Source organism: Ambystoma mexicanum, chromosome 10 (assembly GCF_040938575.1).
Source record: "Ambystoma mexicanum isolate Mex_15411 chromosome 10, UKY_AmexF1_1, whole genome shotgun sequence".
NCBI classification, from domain to species: Eukaryota; Metazoa; Chordata; class Amphibia; order Caudata; family Ambystomatidae; genus Ambystoma; species Ambystoma mexicanum.
Genome location: NC_090932.1, coordinates 1,471,144,159 through 1,471,166,092, shown reverse-complemented (window position 1 = coordinate 1,471,166,092; position 21,934 = coordinate 1,471,144,159). Strand labels below are relative to the sequence as shown.

At 45.3% G+C, this 21,934-nt stretch overlaps 1 long non-coding RNA gene across 2 annotated transcripts in view; it reads right to left on the bottom strand.

The window, feature by feature from the left end:
• Positions 1-961: 961 nt before the first annotated feature.
• Positions 962-21,934, bottom strand: part of LOC138493342 (uncharacterized) — an 82,324-nt gene continuing 61,351 nt past the window's right edge. For both annotated transcript variants that reach the window (XR_011276388.1, XR_011276389.1), the window contains exon 3: positions 962-1,531. This is a non-coding gene — a long non-coding RNA (uncharacterized lncRNA). The remainder of the gene's footprint in view (positions 1,532-21,934) is intronic.

Sequence of the window (21,934 nt, the reverse complement as noted above, 5' to 3'; positions counted from 1 at the left end):
ATTTATCATTTGACCGGACCTGATCGCCCATCATGTACTAATGGCGCCCAGATTTATCAGTAGATCATTTATGTCAGCTAGATGGGGAACTTTGGATGGGTAGTACGGCTCTGGAAGATGCGTTCTTGCCCTCATAAGCCACCAGCCCAATCCGTCCGCCCATCAGCATGGAACGGCCCCAGGTCCTTCCTGCAACAACATCTTCTGCCACAAAGGGAATATTTGCCATCAACATTGGCAAGGATCTTCCTCCAAATGCTGTAATTCGCTCTTCCTAAAGCTCCCCGCCTCCCAGGGGCAGCAGAAGGGCATGGCCGCACTGTGGTGCAGAGTGGCTTTCCTCCCATGAATGAAAAACCCATGGAGGGGGCAAATGGCCAGAACCGCTCGTTACTACCAAATCTTCCAGACACTTTTCGTTTATGTTCCCTGGGATCGAGCTCTAGGGCTCTTGGAATTAAAAGTCCTTCGTTCTATTTTAGCTTCATCCTGAGGGACGCATCTCTTCGGCATTTCCTTTATGTTACAGAAAGAAGAGTCATACCTGGATGTGCTGGGATACTCCCCTCGATGAGTTTCAGAGAAACATGTCCCCAGAGATTCTAATCATCGTCGAGGTACAAATGCGGATGTTAGCGAGCTCTTGCATCTTCTATAGTCTGCTTCAAGCTTTCGTAGGTCCGCTGCCTTGGGCCAACAATGACGAAGCTGCCAATCTCCGCTTTTTAATGCTTGCAAAAACTATGCTTCCGTCAACAGAGTTTGTGGTCCGGTCACAGGTCCAAATTAGACCAAAACAATCTCCACAGCACCAGAAAGAAGTCCGCTAGTGAAGCATAACCTGTATAATAAAAGGTTCTTTTTCAGCATCTCCCACAAACACCTGACCTTTTTATTTTTCTCTTAAAATATATCCTCCCCTTCCTCACAGAAAGAATCATAACTGTCACCCATCAAACAGACCAACGTCAACGTTTGCTTTACCTGTCATTTTAATCACAAACCGACTTCTAGGAGGTTGGTTATTTTTATAAAAGTCCATTTCGCTGGGCCCTGAAATAACTTTGAATGGGAGTTGCAGTTTTTTGTTAGAAGCTACTTTTGTTTTGTGTGTGTGTTTTGAAATTTCATGTGCCAGCAGCTCCCAATACAACAAAGAGCTCAAACAAGGGGGTGCTTTGTACACAGGCTCGCTCAGTTTTACTGAAGCAGGTCTCAGACAATGAAAGGTTTTGCCAATGCCTCTGTGGTATGTTCTGGCCCTTGAGTCTTGTCTTGGTGTGGTCGGCTGTACCTGTGGATCCCAAACTAGTCATCCAGCAATCCAAGCAGAGACTTTCTGCGACAGGTCTGCAACTTCTGTCTCTCCTGATCGTTTGGAATACGACTTCCATGATCCTTCACCACGGGCTACGGCTGATCCGAGTTGTAGTTCAAAACATCTGGAGGGCCAAAGGTTGAAGAACTCTGGCTAGGAGTACATATACTGGCCGAGAGGGTGTGGGTGATGGAACCTCCAGAGCGCCTTGCCCTGAAAGACATACAAAGATTATTAATTACAGAAATCTCCTAAGCAACTATCATGCCCACATCTGTAAACGATCTCCAAAGTAAAACATCTGTCTGCCTTCCAAAGGGTGTATATTTCCCATGACAGTTTGGTATTTAATTTAACCATCAGCCACTCGTCAATAAAAATCTGTGAAATGTCTCTAACTCACAAACGCACCTTAAGAAAGTTCCCTCTGTATTGGCAATACTCCAAACTCAAAGTACAGCCGCACTACTAATACAATGTGACTTATGCATCTAGCTACACCCCTTTGTGGTCTTCTGATGTACATGGGCCAGTGGTGTGCAGCCAGTATTAGGACGTTAGGGGCATTGCTTGAAAATAACGTTGGCCGCACCGTCTCGCCGGCTGCTGTGGGCGATCATTGCCAGCCGGTGTTTACAGCTACTACTGAGGGCAATGTTCACCCAGCAGAGACTATAAGGAGAGAGAATGCAAATCCTTGCCCTGATTTGCAAAGCGTTTTCAATTGGAGTTTCTCATTGGAAAAGGCTTTTGTAAATCAGGACCTCTATGTCTTAAAGGCATACTTTAAACATGAGGGGAAAAAATGGCCTCCGACCGTCTCAGCACATTTATTTAGTTGAAATACGTTTCAATTAAATAAAGCCAGTGAAGAGCAAACTCAAAGTATATCGTCCACAACATTGTCTCATTGAGGAACAAGCTAAACTAATTACACAAATAACATTTTTGTGATGTCGTCACATTCCTCCCCTGTCACGTGTGAGGGAACACGAGGCAACAGGAAGGGGAGGGACGGGATATGACGAAGTAAGGCACTTCGGAAGATCGTGTGAATGAATAAAGACGTGTTAAGAGAAACTCCGCGTCTGCGTATTATTTGTATTGTGTAACTTCCTACACAACTCGACACTGGCGACGAGGGAACCCAAGCAGCACATCACACGAGAGCATACGGCGGGTGTGAGTAGATACGCTCCCCGCCAGCTAAAACTTCCTGGAAGTCCGAGCGAGGTCTCGTACGCACCTGCAATAGACGACAGTTGGTCAGCGGGTGGAGCGGGTCGGCTCCCCGCGATTGTCGCACGCAGTGCGCGAGTAGAGCACGTCGGCTCCTCGCGTTGACCCTTTTTTTTCAAAAGAAAAGGATTTAACGTGCGAGTGGAGCGTAGTTCGGCTCCTCGCACGAAAGCGTGTGAGTGGAGAGCGTCGGCTCCTCACAGCGCTTCCCGCCGAAAGGGAAGGCGGCAACATCAGCGGGTGAAGCGCGTCGGCTTCCCGCGACGGCCCTCAGGCGAGGGATTTAGTTCTGCGAGTAGAGCGCAGCTGGGCTCCTCGCAGTGAAGCGTGTGAGTGGAGAGCGTCGGCTCCTCACAGCGCTTCCCGCCGAAAGGGAAGGCGACATCACTCAGTGGGTGGAGAGTGTCGGCTCCGCGCGATCGCAAGGGTGAAGTGTGTGAGTGGAGCGCGTCGGCTCCTCACAGCATTTTCGCGCCAAAAAGGAAGGCGGCAACATCAGCGGGTGAAGCGCGTCGGCTTCCCGCGACACAGAAGGTACATTGATTTCATATCTCTTCACATAACAAAGAGACTTCCCATCGCCACCAAGACAAGACACGTGTCTAGTGTCATCCAAGCTTCCACTCCAAATCAGTGCACAGTTATACATCACCTGTCATGCTTGATGATTCTTCTGAGGAATCACTAACAGTACAAATAACCCCTGTCAGATCAACTCGCACAAGCATGACGGACGGCCTAATATCTCAGCTACCCCCCAATTTTGACCTGAGCGACTCCAGCACACTGGGACCAAGGTGGAAAAAGTGGGTGAGGGACTTTGAAGTCTGTATCAAAGCGGTAGGACCTTTGGAGGATGAAAGGAAACACAGCTTGCTCACCCATGCTATAGGATCAAATGTGAGAGATATTTTGGATGAAATTCCTGAAGATGACATAGATACCTACACCAAATTGAAAACAACCCTAACCAACTACTTCACGCCGCACACAAATGTGGACTACGAGCGTCACATCTTCCACACCACTAAACAGCTAAAAGGTGAAACAATGGATGCATTTGTAATGAGGCTAAGAATAAAGATGAAACATTGCGATTTTAACAACTACTCGAATGAAGAAGCCCTTCGCTCACAGATTATTGTAGGATGTGAAAGCAGTGAGTTCAGAAAAAGGCTTCTACAAAAGGCTCGAAATCTGGAAGAGATTCTACGCCTAGCTCGTTCCGAGGCGGCACTAACAGCACAGGTAGAAGGTCTTGATGACATCACCATCATCCACGGGAAGCATGAAAATTTACACAAACTTGAGAGTAACACTAAAGGACACACAGACCCATTCTGTTATCGGTGTGGACATGAATATCCTCATGAAGGCATCTGCCCTGCCATGGGTCAAATCTGTTCTGCCTGTGGAGGAGAAAATCATTACAAAGCTGTATGTTTCATTTATCGCAGCAAAACCAGAGGGAGTGGAAGGAACAGACGCCCCTCACCAGAGAAAGAATTTAGGCGTATGAGTCCCAATCGTGAGTCACACTACCAGAATGACACATCACGCCGCCGACAACGAGAAGAACTGTCAGAGAGAAGACAATCAAAACACACACATGAGTGGCGCGACAACAAACCTTCATCTTCCGGGCGGAGAAGACGCCCCCGACGATACGTCAGGTGTCTGGTGGAACAATCACATTCTGACAGCATCTCCAGTACCTCCTCAGAGGACAAACCCAAGAAGGAATCAAATCTACGTAAAGGAGAACCAAGAATAAAAGGCTACCTATATGCACTGGGAAACCCTACAGCAAAAGAGAATAGCCCCACTCTCATCATCAATGTCAACCAAGTGGCGGCTGAGTTCCTAGTCGACACAGGAGCCACTGTGAATGTAGTGAGTGAGGAAGTGTACAACAACATGCCAAATGCGCCACGACTACAACCAGCGAGAGCACTCATCTTCCCATATGGTTCCAAGACGCCACTACCTTGTAAAGGCTTCTTCACGGCATCATGTCGATACAAAGATCACGTAAAAGAAATACCCATGCATGTTCTCGAAGCAGCCACGGATAGTGGATGCATTCTAAGCTACAAGTCCGCAGTCGACATGGGTCTAATTCATGTCTTATACAGACTCATGATGCACAAGCACCTAGATCCCACTGCCAACATTGACAAGATTTTCCCTGCATTATTCAGAGGACTGGGAAAATTGAAGGACCGACAAATTGAATTGCACATAGACAACAATATCCCTCCGGTGGCACAACACTACCGTGGTATTCCCATCAATATACAGAAGCAAGTAGAAAACGAATTAGTGAAACTTTTGGAAGCAGACATAATCGAACCTGCTGAAGGCCCCACTCCTTGGGTATCCCCCATTGTACCAGTCCCAAAGAAAGACTCTGCTGACATTCGTATTTGCGTGGACATGAGAAGACCAAATGAAGCAATCCTGAGAGAACGTCATCAATCTCCCAGAATAACAGACATGGTGCATTTGCTTAACGGAGCCACCATATTTTCGAAGTTGGACCTCAATAAAGGGTACCATCAGTTGGAACTCCACAAAAGATCCCGGTACATTACCACTTTTGCTACTCACCTGGGCCTCTACAGATACAAGCGGCTCAGTTTTGGAGTTTCTTCAGCAGCCGAGATATTTCAGTCAGAAATTCATAATGTAATAAAGCACGTACCGAATTGTCTGAATTACAGTGATGACATCCTTGTGTTTGGACAAACCCAAGAACAGCACGACGACACCCTCATGCGCGTATGCATGGCACTGGAAGAAGCACACCTCACCCTGAATAAGGACAAATGTGAATTTAGAAAACCAACCCTGCGGTTTTTCGGCCACATCTTCTCCAAAAATGGAATGACTCCAGATCCCGAAAAAGTCAACGCACTCACAAACACAACACCACCAACCTCTGTCACCGACTTGCGATCATTTCTGGGTCTAGCAAGCTATTGCACGAGGTACATTAAGGATTTTGCATCTGTCAGTGCACCTTTGAGAGCCCTCACTAAACTGAACGTTGACTTCCGATGGACGGACGAATGCCAACAAGCGTTCCAAAGCATCAAGGATCGCATCGCTGATGCCAAAAACATGGCATATTTTGACCCACAGAAACACACAGAGCTGATAGTGGATGCCAGTCCAGTCGGCCTAGGAGCCATTTTAACTCAACTAGATCACAATGATAACCAGGCCATACACATAGTGTCATACGCCAGTCGCAGCCTCTCAAAAACTGAACAAGCATATTCACAAGCGGAGAAAGAAGGCTTGGCGGTTGTGTGGGCCTGCGTACATTTTCATCTGTTCCTATATGGAAAACCTTTCACCATAGTCACTGACCACCAGGCACTACTATTCATCTATGGAAATGCTCAAGCCAAGATGCCTCCCAGAATAGCTCGATGGGCCTTAAGGCTACAGGACTATCAATTCAACATTATTCATCGACCCGGAAAGGAACAGAATCCTGCAGATTTTCTTTCACGTCATCCCATTCAAGACTGCCACTCCGATCCATCCATTGCAGACCAATACATTAGGTATGTGGTCCAAGAATGCACACCACAAGGACTGGACATGGAACACATAGCCAGAGAAACCAACCTGGACCCAGCAATACAGGTCATTTTGAGATGTCTTGAAACAGGACATTGGAAACAAGCAAAACAACTCAAGGAAAGTGCGGAAGAAGTAACCAAACAAGACATCACCTGTCTGCTTACGGTGAAGGAAGAACTTGCAGAAACAGAGGGACTCCTACTGAAAGGGACAAAACTAGTTATTCCTCGCTCATTAAGGAAAAGAGTCCTTGATCTTGCACATGAAGGACACCGGGGAATAATGTCCACAAAAAGGATGTTAAGACAAAGGGTATGGTTTCCTCAGCTAGATACTCAAGTGGAAGAACTACTGAAAACATGTCCCACGTGCGTAGTTCTTAACCCTCAAACCAGACCAGAACCCCTCAAAATGACTGACTTACCCAACGGAACTTGGGAAGAAATTGCTGTAGATCATTTTGGTCCTCTGGAAGGGGGTGAATATGTCTTAGTAGTCATCGATGAGTACTCGAGATTCCCTGATGCGCAAGTTGTGTCATCAACAGCAGCACATCACACCATCCCCGCATTGGACAGGATGTTTGCCACATACGGGATCCCAAGGGTAGTAAAATCGGACAATGGACCACCATTCACAGGCCAAGACTTCAAAACCTTTGCCGAGTACATGGGTTTCCACCACAGGAAAGTAACACCGTTGTGGCCTCAAGCGAACGGCACAGTTGAACGGTTCATGGGAAGCATCAAACGAACCACACAACTAGCTCGCTTGACAGGAGAGCCACTGGAAAAATTATTATGCAAATTAATGAGAGACTATCGAAATACCCCACACAGTACCACTGGCAAGTCACCATCAGAAGTCATGTTTGGCAGGAATGTGCGAACTAGGCTACCACACATAGAACTCGAGGAAGAACGGTACAAAGGAGACACTGAAATGAGACTGCATGATGCGGCCCAGAAAATGAATATGAAAACCATGGCAGACCGGAGAAGGAGAGCCGAGGAGAATAATCTAGAGCCAGGGGACATCGTCGTAGTGCGACAGCCACAACACCGCAAAAACATGGCGTCGTTCAATGCAGAGCCCCTCACCATCACACAGAGGAAAGGCTCTCTCATCACAGCTGAAGGAGCAGCCCACACAATAACAAGAAACAGCTCTCATTTCAAGAAGATGCTTGGAATCATACCACTAGTCGAACCATGCGTACCAATGGACACTCAGATGCGAGATGCACCCTATGAAGGAGACCAAGATGACTCCGACGCTGATGAGCTCCGCTGGACACCTCTGGAGTCGCGTGAGAGAAATAACTGGAGACCCCAGAGATCCCGACGTCGACCACCGCGCCTCATTGAGGAGATGCCCTGATAGTGAACTTAATGTTTAGTATCGGGGGGGTGTGATGTCGTCACATTCCTCCCCTGTCACGTGTGAGGGAACACGAGGCAACAGGAAGGGGAGGGACGGGATATGACGAAGTAAGGCACTTCGGAAGATCGTGTGAATGAATAAAGACGTGTTAAGAGAAACTCCGCGTCTGCGTATTATTTGTATTGTGTAACTTCCTACACAACTCGACAATTTTGTTATAATTAGTACATGTTGATTATCATATTACCTTTTTATTTATTTTTATTTATCAATATTGGTTTTCAGTTCTTAAAAAACTTTAACAAACATAACAACATCATACATTTCATAAATTTAGCAAAGGAGAAAGGTATGTTTAAGGGGGAACGGAATAAAAGGAATAACAGGAATTTCAATAACTGCTTTAACAAATAAGAAAATGGGAAAAGCTGATGGGGTGGGTTAGTGGGGGAAGAGATATTGGGAGGGTGGTCCCCGTCCTAAATCATTAATGGAGAAATATTACGCTAAAAAAGGATTGCACTTTAAAAAAAACTATGAGAAGAGCTAGGTTGCAGTATGCTTAAAACCACGTTATTTTAAAGAGGACATTTTCAAATAAATGCACGGAGTTGCATTTTAGTGAGCTGACGTGAAACGAAATGACATGGATCCAAAAAAATGCGAACCTACTCCAAGCAGATCTGACATTTCTCCTCCTTTCAGCAGGAGGGTGATTGCCAAGAAGGGCCGTCGAGCACACTTATACGGCTGAGAGAAGAGCGCGTCCCCGTTGGCTGCTGGGTGCTGGAGTAGTGGGCGGGGCATGTGTCCTTGCTTCTTGTAATGGAAGCGAAGAGTCTTGCCGGCTGTATAGAGCAGAGGGAGTAGCAAACGACGGCCATTTTATCTCGCGTATGATTCCATTAATCGACGAAGCCTGCTTTCCACTAAGTCGTTAAGTTCTTACTTTCCAATCTTGATGAAGCAATTGCAACTAAGAGCTCAGGTTCTTGCGGCGGACAAACACCAGCCGCTTGATTTTACCCACAAACTGATGTTAATGGCCGTGCAAATTCGATTATGAAAAGCACATTTTACATAAAAAATCCTTGAAGATCATGGATACCTTTCTGGGATATGGAAAATTGACAGAATCAGGGCACAATCACAGCGATTGAGAACCTACCTGTAGCATCGGAATGTGCCCAGCACAAGCAAAACATTCATAAAGTACAGTCCTCGGGGCCTGGTAGTCCCAAAGTAAAGAGGATTGGCTGTTGTGAGGGCCATGCGCCATGCAGCTGGATGTAGGTGCAATGGACATATCTATGTGAAACAGGCAGTGGTCGAAATGTATGAAAAGAAGTAACTATGTTCCCTGCTAGCCTGCACCCACTCCCCACAAAACCCATCACACACCGCCTCCCACACACAATACAAACCCCCAAACACATGCACCTACTGTTTAAAGGAACGTTCAGTGTAGTGCACTGAAAGTGCAGGTTTTAACTTCTTCCTACATCAGTTATTTTAAAACAAAACCGTTCTGAAATGGTTTCTTTTTAAAATAAAAATACAGGAGCAGTAAAACTTAATTTTAAAAAGTAGAGGAGCACCGCTCCCAACCATTCCCACTCACTTAGACCACTGGAAACAGGATCAGAGCACAGAGCCGTGAGCAGACGCTGATGAATTTAACAGTGCCATGTGGGATGTTTTAACCCACTCATCCAAGCCCTGCAACATCACCAGGCATTGCTGGCAGCAGAAACATCATAATGGCCGCCGGAAAGCATGCTGCTCGCTTTGGCCTCTGTCAGTGTTAATACAGGAGACCATTGCCAGATCCCATCCTTTGGCTGCACACAGAGCAAAATCAGTGCAAAGGAATACAGAGCTGTTCAAAAATTCATTTTCTTGATTGTTCAAAATTGCTAAAATCATGGCTCACAATACCACCAAAAGATCCAACCTCTTTCTTGGGTGTTCCACATCATTTACTGCAAGAATTCACACAAATACCGTATCAGCAAGAATCATATGCTATCAAGCTAAATCCCTTTTTAAAAGATAGACAGCTGTCAAAAATGGGTGCAATACCGTTGCTTACCACTACCAGAAGCCGGCATTTTAAAACACTTTTGTAAGTGAACAATTGAACTCAAACTATGCCAAAGAAAGACTTGCTAAGAGGTGGATACAATTTAAAGCTATATTCTGAAACAGAAGACTTGATTTAAAGCTATGTTGCTTACCTTAAGTTATAAATGTTATATATAGGAACTGTTGAAATTGACTAGAAGGCAATCTGATTTAATTAAAACCCCCAAAAAAGGCTTGCTTCCATGACAGCCCTTCACACCTGGGCCTTCTCAGCAACATGGACATGTTAATTAGAACTGTTGTGACAGGAGGAGATTTCCCCTGCTGGCAGGAAAAAGAGACAATGGATTCTTTCAGCTGAATAGAATATGCTGATTTGGGTGTAACTGTCCACAACAACTGTTCTGGGAGAAACAGGCCATGTGACCATCTGACTCACCAAGCTTCTAGGGGCGGACCAGACTGAGATGTGAATTCAATTGAGAGCAAATATATGTTTATAAAATTGCAATTTACAAAATTTACCAAGCTGACAGAAATGTCAAACTTTGGGATTCTTAAAATTAAATATTCACCCACAATTTAAGACTAAGCTGGGCGCTGTGTGATGTTCTGAGACCAAACCCCGTAATTATTAATATTGTAGCTGCAGTGTTGTTGCTAGGAACATATGAACTTACAGTAATATGCTTAGAGAGGGTGTGTATGTCTGTGTAAAATTTGGTGCGGAACCAATCTTGGCAAACCCACCAAATGCGCGAATAAGTTGTCATTTCTGAACCCAAGCTCGTAGGAACAAGGGATTTGAACAAAGACCAGCCTTAATTAATCTGTTAGGTGTACATGTACTATGAACAACTTGTGTATCTGGGAAATATGTGTTTTGGGAAACCTTGATTTTCTATGAGAAAGCAGAGGGGAGGGATTACAGCCAAGCCATAAACACAGCATCACTCTGACTCATTCTGACATGCTAACCCGTTCTCCAGTCAGGGGACAGCAAGTCCTCTAACCTATCAAATCCTTAGGGGGTTGGGCATGTAGAATCAGCCTCCACACCCACTTTGAAAACACATAAAAAGAGACTGCTCAGGACAGATGGGACACACTCACTTTTCCACTTCAACTGATTCCTGCGAAGCACTCTGCCGGACCAGATCCATACAATGGGCCTCATCATGAGTTGGGCTGTATTCCTGGCTGCAATACCGCCGACTGTAATAGCCCTAGCGCCGACCAGTCCGGTGGTATTACCACCGGATCACGGGTTGGGCCTTAACGGTAAATCCCCATTCCTGAATGGGTCCATTGGATCCAATGGGGATTTTTTGGTGCTAATACTGCAGGCTAATACAGCCGGCTGTAATACAGCCGAAAACAGGGATTTTCACCTCCAGAAAAAAGCTGGAGGTAAAACAGCCGATTTAACGCCCAACTCGTGATAGGGCCAGCCCTTAAATGCAGCGGTAATACCATTACCACCGCATTTAAGGGCTACAGCCCAACTCGTGATGAGGCCCAATATCCAGACTCCAGACTCAAGATAGATCCAGAGACCAGACTCTAGAACCAAGCTCTAGAACCTGAAAGAGAGGCCTAATTCACAAGCTGAATCCTTCTCAGCAGGCTTCAGAACTTTAGCAACCTGATTCACACATTCAACAGCCGGCCTGAGCTGGTTTGTTGTACTAGCTAAGAACCCTATGCTAGAACCCAGTTCCAGACCCAGAGAGAGCAGTGCTGTATCCAGACCCGTCAGACCCAGACCAGAGGCTGTGCTGTGAGCAGAACCAGTGCCTGAGACCGTCCGGTGGCGAGTGAAGTCCAAACCTGACCAGATCGGTGACGAGGCCCATTTCCATTCCATTCCAAAACTAGGAGTGAGTATCTAGTCTAGAACTGTACAGAACCAATCTCTTAGTTTAAAATAATCCTCCTCCATCCATTTTAATCTTTTAGAACTGCATTATAGAAATCTTGTGTCCATCCTGTTGATTTCAAATCTGTAAAGTGCCATTTGTCAATTCTGAAATCTTGACTTTATTTCTGTAAATCTACCTCCACAAAAACGTTTGTATCTTTTGAACCGTATGTCCTAAAAGCGAAATGTCATCTTAACTGTCATCTTAAAGCTAAGATCCTCAAACCTAAAATGACATTCCAATTCCTTATAGTTTTTCCGTAATCGCGATTTATGCATGTGGAAAAAGTGCAGCGAATTGCAATTTAGCTCAATTTCCTTTTCTGTCAAAATAGCTGCTCTTTGTTCTCAATTGCTGAATTTCGTTTTCAACCTGGTAATCACTCATGAATCATTGCTAGTGTTGACCTGAACTAATCCGAAGTAACTATCACTTATTCTGACTATCCCTTAGTGAATTGAAATCATTTTAGTATATTTTTCCATCCATTGCAATCACATTCCAAAGCGTTTTGACCTATGTTTTAAAATCATTCCTGTGTCTCTCTAAGCTTGCTGGGGGGAACTGGAATTGAACTGCATTCTTGATTGTATTCTTGAAACCTGTGTAACCTCCTTCCCATCTCTTCATACTGCATAGTGGGGGGAGTGAGTGGTCAAAGGGGAAAAAGTGATTATATTATCTTCTGATTGAATTCATATCAAGTTTATTTCTGTGCTGCATTCTTTTCTATCTTGCACTTCCTTGAACCATAAAAGTATTCTCTGCTACCTTATCCTTCCTCTTTCGACTCCTTTCAGATTAAGAGATTGTGCTATTGTAATATTACCCATTGTTGATTACCGTCCATATTCATAAGTGTGCTATTCAAATATTATTTTATTCATAAAAGTGTGATATATATATATATTTTGTTTAATTCTTCAAATAAACCTTTTTAATTTGCAAAACAAACCTACTTCTTGGCTCAGTGAGGTCAGGGGGATTCAAAGAGAGGGGCGTTATATAAGGGTTCATCATCCAGATTTAAGAAATTTTGACATAAACATATATAAATAAGGGCTTCCATTGGGCATCCCATCCTAAGCATTGACTTAGTTGGATTGCTGGATTGAACTCACTTACAGCCAAGATGCCCCTGGGCTGCTTGTGCGCTATATAAATGTAAAAAATAAAAATAAATAAAATAAATAAATGATGGGGCACCTAACACGCCCGAAGCATCCCTAAATTTTGTCGGTATTGTTTTCCTCTAGAATCTACCTTTTGTCTATGGCCTGGTAAATGCCCAACTCGTTCCTGTTGTGCAGGGTGTATTGCCCACAGCCTCTTTGCCATGGATTATTCCTTTTTCAGCATCCACTTCAAGGACTCGAACCTAGGCATTGGGAATCATAGACACAGCCGTACTAGACAAGCAGCCAACCAAAACACTGTTGTTTGTTGTCTGAACATAAATTTGAAAGTAGTCAATTTAGTAAAGAATGAATTATGATGATTTTGTCGGGATTCACAACCTGAATTCCCCAGTTAGTACTTCCGCCCCTTGCTTTCACCGTCTCACACATTGGCAGGATTTCCTTTCCATCAGGGGTTTCATCCCTGAGCCCCTCTTTGACTCCCCGCCCCCTAAACACACTTAACTGCACCCTAAGCCTGTGACTTCTCTCTCTGGACTGCACCTGTCAGCCCTTGCGTGAACACTCGCGTGCGGTGTGGGGCTCAGCGGCCTTTGGTATTCAGTCTTTTTTGCCTTCGATCCACCTGATGCCTTTATTTTTATGGGATAATTTCTCAAACACAAAGTGATAAACAGATACCAAATATAATATAGGTAATAAGCGCAGACAATGGTACCAAAAAGCACCAAACTAGAATATTGATTGTCTAATAAACTGTAAGGAAAATAGCCTGTTTGATCTATAACTCCAACAGTACCGATAAGGTATTTTCATCAGATTACAGATCTCTGCACTGATGGACTACCAGCAACAATTCTTCTCTTGGCCTTTACAAAGCATCTTTGCTGGATAGAACAAGGTAATCTGTGTGATGAAGGGGTACGAGTGGGAACATATACCAGGGACAGAAGGACAAACCAACAATACTTTTGAGGTGAAAGGCCTTAGGCCAATATATATACACATCTTTTGCAATTTCCATAGAGTAGCCATGATGGTCGAGTGCAAGAGAGGTGGTTTTGTGTGATTAGGAGAGGAAGATGGGGCAGTTGGGTAGGAGGAGTTGCTTTCATAGCTAGCAGACCATGTTTGATCCCTGTTGTGAAGAGTTCCACCCACGTGATTATTTTGATGACCAGTCGAGAGAGAATTCCAGTGGAATGGGGTAAGTAGGGAAAAGGAGCGAGAGGGGGAGCAGGAAGAGTAAGGGACCGATAGGTTGTACGGAAATGAGGAGCAGAGAGATCAAAAGGGAGTGCAGTGAGATGAAGTAATTGAGGTACTGGGTGGTGGGAGGAGGGTCAAGAGCCCGGATGGGTTTATAGACGAGTTGCAGGAATTTAAGGAGAGAGCAATTTTGCACAGACAGCCAATAAGCACAGTGACGTTGGGTAGGGATGTGGATGATGTGGGTAGGTTGCAAAGGGTGAATAGGGCAAAGTTAAGAACTTTGTTGAAGAGAGAAAATGAGTAGACCAAGAAGTAGACTTGCGCAGTAGTCCGGTTTGCTGAGCGCAAAAGTAGAGATACTGGTTTTAGTGGACTGGTCAGTGTGATGTGGGAGGGTTTTTCTACTGTTAAGGAGGTTAGGCATGGCTACAGTGGCAGCAGCTGGTCTGGAAGAGTTCCAAGTCTGTCAAAGATAACACCAAGGTTGCGAGCCATGGATAAGAAGGTGAAGAGCTCAGGGAGAAAGAGATGAAGAAAGGGGGGGATTGGCATTGGAGGCCGGGAGAAAAATGACTTCTGTCTTTGAAGAGTTGAGCATGACGCCACATGATTCCATTCAGCGGCTGATGTCACGTAAGTTGATTAAACGCTCTGAGTCTACAGGGGGAGGGGGAGGAGAAGAAGAACAAAGTATTGACGGGAAAGAGTTCATCATTTTTTCATAGCTGGTGTTATTAAGCTTTTTTTCAATCATGCACATGTGTATACAGGTATATGCAAGAGCATTTCATAATATAGTAATCATCGATATCCTGATAATTAGCAATCGACGTTAACTGCATAACTCCCCCAGTCCTAACAGCTCTCACTGAACGTCTTATACTCTGCGCTGTGTTCTTCTCTGTAGTTCAATTCGGTACTGCATGGGCAAAACAAGCCTTCGGTGTTTCCGTCCCTGCTTGATGTCATCCTTCCCAACCCTTCAGTTCGTTACAGCTGTTGTTATCAGAATATCATCTTCTGTATCGTCATCTCTGCCTGATGCACTTAGATAGTACTTGAAAGGCGGCCAGATATCTTTCGGCTGACATTTTCAATTGCAAACATTAAGCATGTCCGGCTCTAACGCCTAGACAGGAAAGAGGTGATAGTTAAAGCCGAAGGAGGAGATGGGTTTGCCGCGTAAGTGTATAGAGCGAAGAGGAGTGGGCCTAGGACTGACCTTGAAGAATGCCCCCATGATGAGGTGTAGGGGAGAAGGTGCGGGAGCTGGCAATTGAGTGTACTTCGAGATAGTGGTATATTTGATTGAAGACAGCCCTCTCAAGGATTTTGGATTGATGGGGAAGGAGAGATACGGGTCTGTAAAATCAAGGGCTGTTGGGATCAGTAATTGGTTTCTTTAAAAGAGGAAAGACTGTGGCTGATTTGTAGCAGACAGAGAAGGGACTATTTGAGAAGCCTAGGTTGAAAAGGCTGGAGAGATGAGAAGACGTGAAAGGTGTAAATTCCTTAATAGCTTGTGGTGAAAAGCGATCCACTGGGGTAGAGAATGAGTTGGCAGACCAAAGGATGGGTAGATGTTCACTGGAGAGGTGGGGGAGATGTGGGGCAAAGAGGAGAGTGTGCGTGAGTGAAGAAGAGGGGAGAAAGAGGGAGGGGTGGTGGAGAAAGAGGGAGCGGTGGTAGAGAAAGCAGGGCGGACAGGGAGCCCAGCCATGGGGGTCCTAGGTAAACAGCACTCACACTGTCCCAGGTATCAGGCCTGTGGTGGTGCTAGGGAAACAGCATTTGGACTGTGCCATATATAGGTAAGCAACACTTGGAATGTCCCTGATAGTAGCCGAGGCAGTGCTAGGTAATGCACTTGGACTGTCCCTGATGCCGGCCCTTGGGGTGGTACTAGGTAAACAGCAGTAGGATTGTCCCGGATACCAGCCCTGTAGGTGGTGGTAGGTAAATAGCAGTACAATTACACTTTACTAGAAGACATGGGAGACTGGAATATTTAACGTTACTACTTTCTTAAATACAAGAGGAGTAATAATGACATAAGATTTATAGTTCCTAATGGAGGATTTGGATTGCCTCAGCGCTGAAATATTTGCACTATGGGTAGCCTTGTAGAACAGGTATGTATACCCTCTTTAATTTATCCAGTTAACTGTTCTGTATGATAGAGACTTTTACAAGCTGTATTTGACATAACTTTACTTGCACACAAAGCCCCTTGGTTTCAATGGCAAGACTGCAGTAGTTTTAGAAAGTGAAAAGCACCATCTGGCCACATGACATACCGTATTTTAGCATCCCTCACCATCCCCAAATGTTCACATCCAAAGAAGGGATGCGTTGGTTCTTCAAAAATCATGTACTACAGAAATCATCTTTTGCACTTGTACTTCTTTCTTTGGTCCAATACAGGGCACTACTGCCTATGATATGATATATGTTATTTATAACGTGCTTAATAACCAGAGGTTTCTAAGCGCGGACCTACCAATTGTAACACTTACCCCTGGGGACCTGCAGGAGTGCCTAGTCCGGATCGACAGGCGTGTTACTCTGGATATGGTGGCGTGGTTCCTGAAACATAATGCTGGCCCAAGCCACTCCCTCCCCACTGTTTCGCTGACAGGCTACTGCCCAGCGTGCAGTGAGTTGGAAGTGGTTTGGTGAGATGTCTCAATGGTATGCAGTGATAAAATTGCAGCAAAAATGTCACCTGTAAAAAAAATCACGGAATTGGCTGTGGTTTGACCAGTTAAAGGTGTACCCCATTACACCATTTAAGGGGAGCGGGGGTTGTGTCCCCCGCCCCTCTTAAATGGGTACAAGGGGTTGTGGGGGTGTCCCCCGCATCCTTTACATGGATTGCGGCGGCAAAACCACAGCCTTTTTGCCGTGATATTTTGTGTCCACAGACATTTTTGCCACGATTTTAACACATGGAACCGTCTCAATGGTGTGAGGAAGAAGGATGAGACTTCTGGCGGAGCCTAAGTGTAAACACGTGAAGTGCGTTATTGTCTGCTGTTTATACCTTTCACCCTTCTGCTTCCCTTCCACTACCTTCTGGGTTGAGTATTAGTAGAGAACCCAAGCTCATCTTCAGTGTTTTGCAGACGAACTTGCACCAATCAGGATAACATCTGATCCAGTTGCTTCACTGAATAGATATGGCCCAGTCCTGCTGCGGCGCACAAGATGCTTCCTGTAAGTTCCAACTGAAGGCTTTTACTGTAATACTCAGCAAAAAGGCAGAGTTCCTTAATGTCTTTAAATGTCCTCAATGTCTCTTTGCATGTCCTCAATGTCTTTAGAAAGTATGCACCCGTTAAGTTTGTAATAAGCTGATCCCTCTTGATGGTCTTCTCTTGCAGCAGCCACAAGGAATACAGCAGCTGTCAATTGTGCAGATGCGGATTCCAGGTAAGCCGGGTTTGTCGGGGATCCGGGAGTGTGGATGCGGCAGCCTCAGGACTTACTGTTTGTGTCTTCTCTTTGCAGGTGCAGAATGCTGCAATGGACTCCGACGCGTGTACATGTGAGCGCTGGTGTTACGACTGATGATCACTCGTGCCGGGGAAGTGATTGAGGCCAGCTGGTGTTCCAGAGAACAAGCGGACCGCTGCTACACTGAATCGGGTAAGATGAATGGAACTGCAAACTAAATCCTCCGGCACGTGTAGACAGAAGAACGGCAAGCACTACACCACTTGCAATCTTGCTGGAGGGAAGGCTAAGCACTGGGTGTCGCCCAGGTTGGGGTTTGTATAGCCCTGGGCTGCACTTGGCCACTAGACCACCACGGATACAAGTTGTATGGGCTGCTTGGGGGCCATCTTGGTTTAGAAGCAGAGTCCTTACTTGGCGGCCATTTTGGCAGGGGCGCTCAATGTGTATGAATAGATGTTTACGCCAACCAGTCACCCTCTTTGTCCATTGCTGGCCAGTGTTGCACACGCGTTTCTGGTGAGAATATGAATGAAAGCTTGGCATTCTGTTAGTGGTCATGACACCAGTCCAATGAACACCATCATTGAAGGATTCTGAATCAATAATCTTACGAAAGACTAAGCAGTCCCCATATTTGTTCTCAGCAGGCTGTAACACCAAACACAGATGTGTGCTGGTACAACAAAAAGGTGTCAATAAAAACAAACGTGCAGTCCTTTATGTGTAGTGCACCAGCGTGAGAAAGCAACTGTAGAAAAGCAATCAGTCGAAAGCCATGTAGGACGAGGCCCAAATTGGCGCATTTATCAACCATCAAAACAGGTCCACTGGTGTAGCTAAGCAGTTCTTAAATCGAGTGCGTCCACTGTGATCCTTTACACAAACGTGAAATTCTTCAAATTCACACCAGGTGGTCGCTGTCCAAAATCATAAAACCAGAACAGAAACAGATGGCTTCATCATTGTGTGTATAGGATGTGCATCCTATTGGTTTATAAAGGATGAACCTAGATGGGAAAGCAACAGAGTACTGTACCTAGGGGAGGCTCCCATGAGGTTAGAGGTAGGATGCAGGGTTATTAGATGTAGCCGGAATGGCTAGTGGGACCAGAGGAAGAGGGTTACTTTGGATTGGGAAAAGTCGGGTTGCATGGAGCAATCAGCGTTTTGTGAGTTGTTTTTTAAAGAGTAGGGTTTTCGGGTCCTTCCTGAAGTGTAAGATGGACGGGCCAGTCTTATCTGCATTGTTATCTTGTTCCAGAGATAGGGTGTGTAGTTGAAACCGGCACCTACATGGACATAATATTAGTTAACACCCATTCCCTCCACGCCTCTGATCCACTCATGAACTGTGAGACTGATTGCATTCTCCCTGCTCCCCAACATACGCACTGTGCTAAAGCAACATTTGCCCTGATGACTGACGGTGCTCCCCAACAACAGAACTAGTGTTAAATCCCTGAGATGTGCCAATCCTCAGAAAATTGGTATATGGATTTGGAAGAGGGTGCAGGATTGTGTGTGGGTTTTTGTGTGTGTGTTTGTTGTCACTCTTTTTTTCAGTGTGGGTATATACTCATATCGTACTTGCCTTCCCACCATACTTATATTATATTTCTCTATTTCCTTTTTGCTAATTTGGGGCCAGCCTGCTCTCCCTGCCCTTTGTTTTGCCTTTCTTCCCCATCCACCTTGCCTCCCCTTTCCCAACCCTCCCCTCACCCTCCACATGCCCTCCAGACAACTGATTGGGTCATTGTAGCCCACGTGACTCGTAACACCGCCTATTTCCCTACACCTCTAGCGCAGCCTTGCCCAGGGATGCTGGCAAAGGGCCATGGCAAAGGGCAGCTCCGCTCTAGGCAGCTCCAATCCCTGTTTGTCCCTATTCGCCCATGGATGCCAGACAGAGCATCCTGCAGCAACAACTATGATAAGGTCGGTATGGGCGGTGAGCACAGCCATTACTGTGCTCAATTAAAATCCTGCCACTCCTTCCTACATCAGTACCATCAATATTAAACACTGTGTAGATTACCTGCTGAACCCTCTAGATAGTTTGCTAGATGTATTGGGAGTTTTCTGTGTATTGCACTTAGATAGATTTTGGGAGTAGGAAAGGTGTGGCACTTAAATGGATTTTTGGGGGTAGGAAAGGTGTCGCAGTTAGCTGTATTTTGGGGGTAGGAGATTAGCCGCGCTCAGGTGGTTTTTGGGGAATGGGCAAGACGTTGCACTGAGATGGATTTTGGGAGTAGGAAATGTATTGCACTTAAATGAATCCTGAGGGTAAAAATGTGTTAAACTTAGCTGTATTTTGGGGGTAGGAAATGTGTCGATCTCAGATGGATTTTGAGGAGTAGAAAAGGCTTTGCACTTAGATAGATATTGGGAGTAGGACATGTATTACACCTAGCTGTAATGCGGGGGCAGGAAATGTGTCACACTTTGAGGAGGTATTTCGGGGCAGGAAAGTTGTCGCACTTTGATTTAGTCTGGGGGCAGGAAATGTGTCGTACTTAGATGGATTTGGGGGTAGAAGACATTGGGTAGGTTAACACATGGGTTGCACTTAGAAGAAATTGTGAAGATTAGCAGATGTATTGCATATGAAGAACTGTGAAGGCTAGCATATGTATTGCTTGTAGAATGGACTTGGGTAGGTTAGCTTAGAAGAAACTGTGACGGGTGGCACATGTATTGCACTCAGAAGAACTGTGAAGGTTAGACTGATTCGAACATGGGTAGTGGGCTGTACTTAGATGGACTTGGGAGTAAGCACTTGTGTTGCACTTTATAATGTTAGCTTGTCCATTGCGCTCAAAGATATATGACGACAACCTATCCATTTCACATAGAAGATCTATAAGTTAGCCATTATAGCACATAAGGATATGTGCAAGTTTCCTTGATATTGCACTTAGAAGATGCCTGAAGGTAGCCCATTATAGAATTTAGAAGATATATAGTAACACTATAAGGGTAGCCTGTCTATTGCGTTTAGAGAATCCTATGATCCCAAGATCTTATGATAGTCTGTCACGCTTAGAAGATGTACTAAATTAGCCTGTCTAGTGCACTTAGAAAATACTTTGAGGGTACCCTGTCCATAGTACCTAGAAGAGCCTAGGAGGGTTCCTTGTCTTTTTGCACAGATGATCTGATCACACAGTGAGATCAAAGATAAGCTCAATTGGAGCTTAAGGTACGTATAACGTGCCAGTTTGGTAGACATCTGTCGCAGGCAGGGCTCTCCAATCACACGTATTAGAATGCAGCTACGACTATGACACATTTGGTCTACCTGGACACTTATGTCTTTGCCTCCTTACACCTGACTTGGCTCAACACCTCTGCCATTAGAATACAGCGTCAACCTATGACAAATTCGGTCTAGATGGACACATAGTAAGTCTCTTGCACTAGCGGGCTCTCGTGACCTCCCTTAGCACCTGTGCCTTATCTCTTGGGTTGCTTACTGTAGCCTAACCAGCCCACCTAAATCCTAATCTTGGCCAAATGCACACACACATTCCAAGTCTTTCGGGGAATGTTGCCATACCTGGACTTCGGTCCCCGAGGGCGTTCCCACCACAAGCATGTTGAAGCCATACAAATGGGAAAAGGCGCTGTATAAATGACTAGTCTTACTACTACTGCCACCTCACTTCCCTCCGGTCCGATAGGCAGGTATGTCAAAATGTGGATGCTGAGATGCGTGTTAACACCACAGGTGACCGGTTCAGTGTCCAGTACGTGTTGCTTACAGCTTAATGAAGTTGCAATGACTGAGGTAGAAAAAAAGTTACTATTCTTGTCTTATATGTACACCTACGTTTGTCATTTCTTTTCTTAATGTCAGCTATCAGCTAACAGTAGGTAAAGAATGATCAATGCCTTATTCCTCTACCTCTGGAGCTCCCAACCTCCCCTCCTCCTCATCAGAGGTGGACTGGGAATCAAAAGCAGCCCTGGAAATGTTGGCTTGGGTTTCTCCCACAAGAACAGTTCAAATGGGATGTGGCAGAGAGAGACTGAACGAAGAGGGCAGTGTGCATGGGAGGCAGAGTAAGCGAAACAGAAATCCAGGGCATCCACACAAAAGAGGCGTAGAGGCCCACCAGGAAATTACCTGAGTTCCCTGTGGGCCAGTCCACCGCCGCTCCTCATACCCTTCCCAGCTCCTCTGGTATCCCTGTGCCCTACTTGTAACCCCTAGGTGTGTCCCCGTTGCATCCCAGTAACAAACCCCAACCCTCTTTCCATTGCAGACCCGCCAGAGCGCCAAGAGACCACGCAAGTGGCAAAAGTGCGCGGTACAAGACCCCATAACATGTTTGCGCTTCATAAACGCCAGAGCATATATTCAGAGCATTGACTACGTGCTTGGGTTTAGCGAGCCAAAAAGTGTCTCTATTTACAGTACCCCGAAAAAGCAACCAAAATGAAAAATATGCTGCACGAGGTCGATCCTGTTGGCCAAACGAAACGTACACTTTATGGTTTAAAAAAAAAAACACACTTATAGAAAGGATACCTTCATTGGGCAAAGACCATTTTAATTTCTATCTTTCAAGACCACA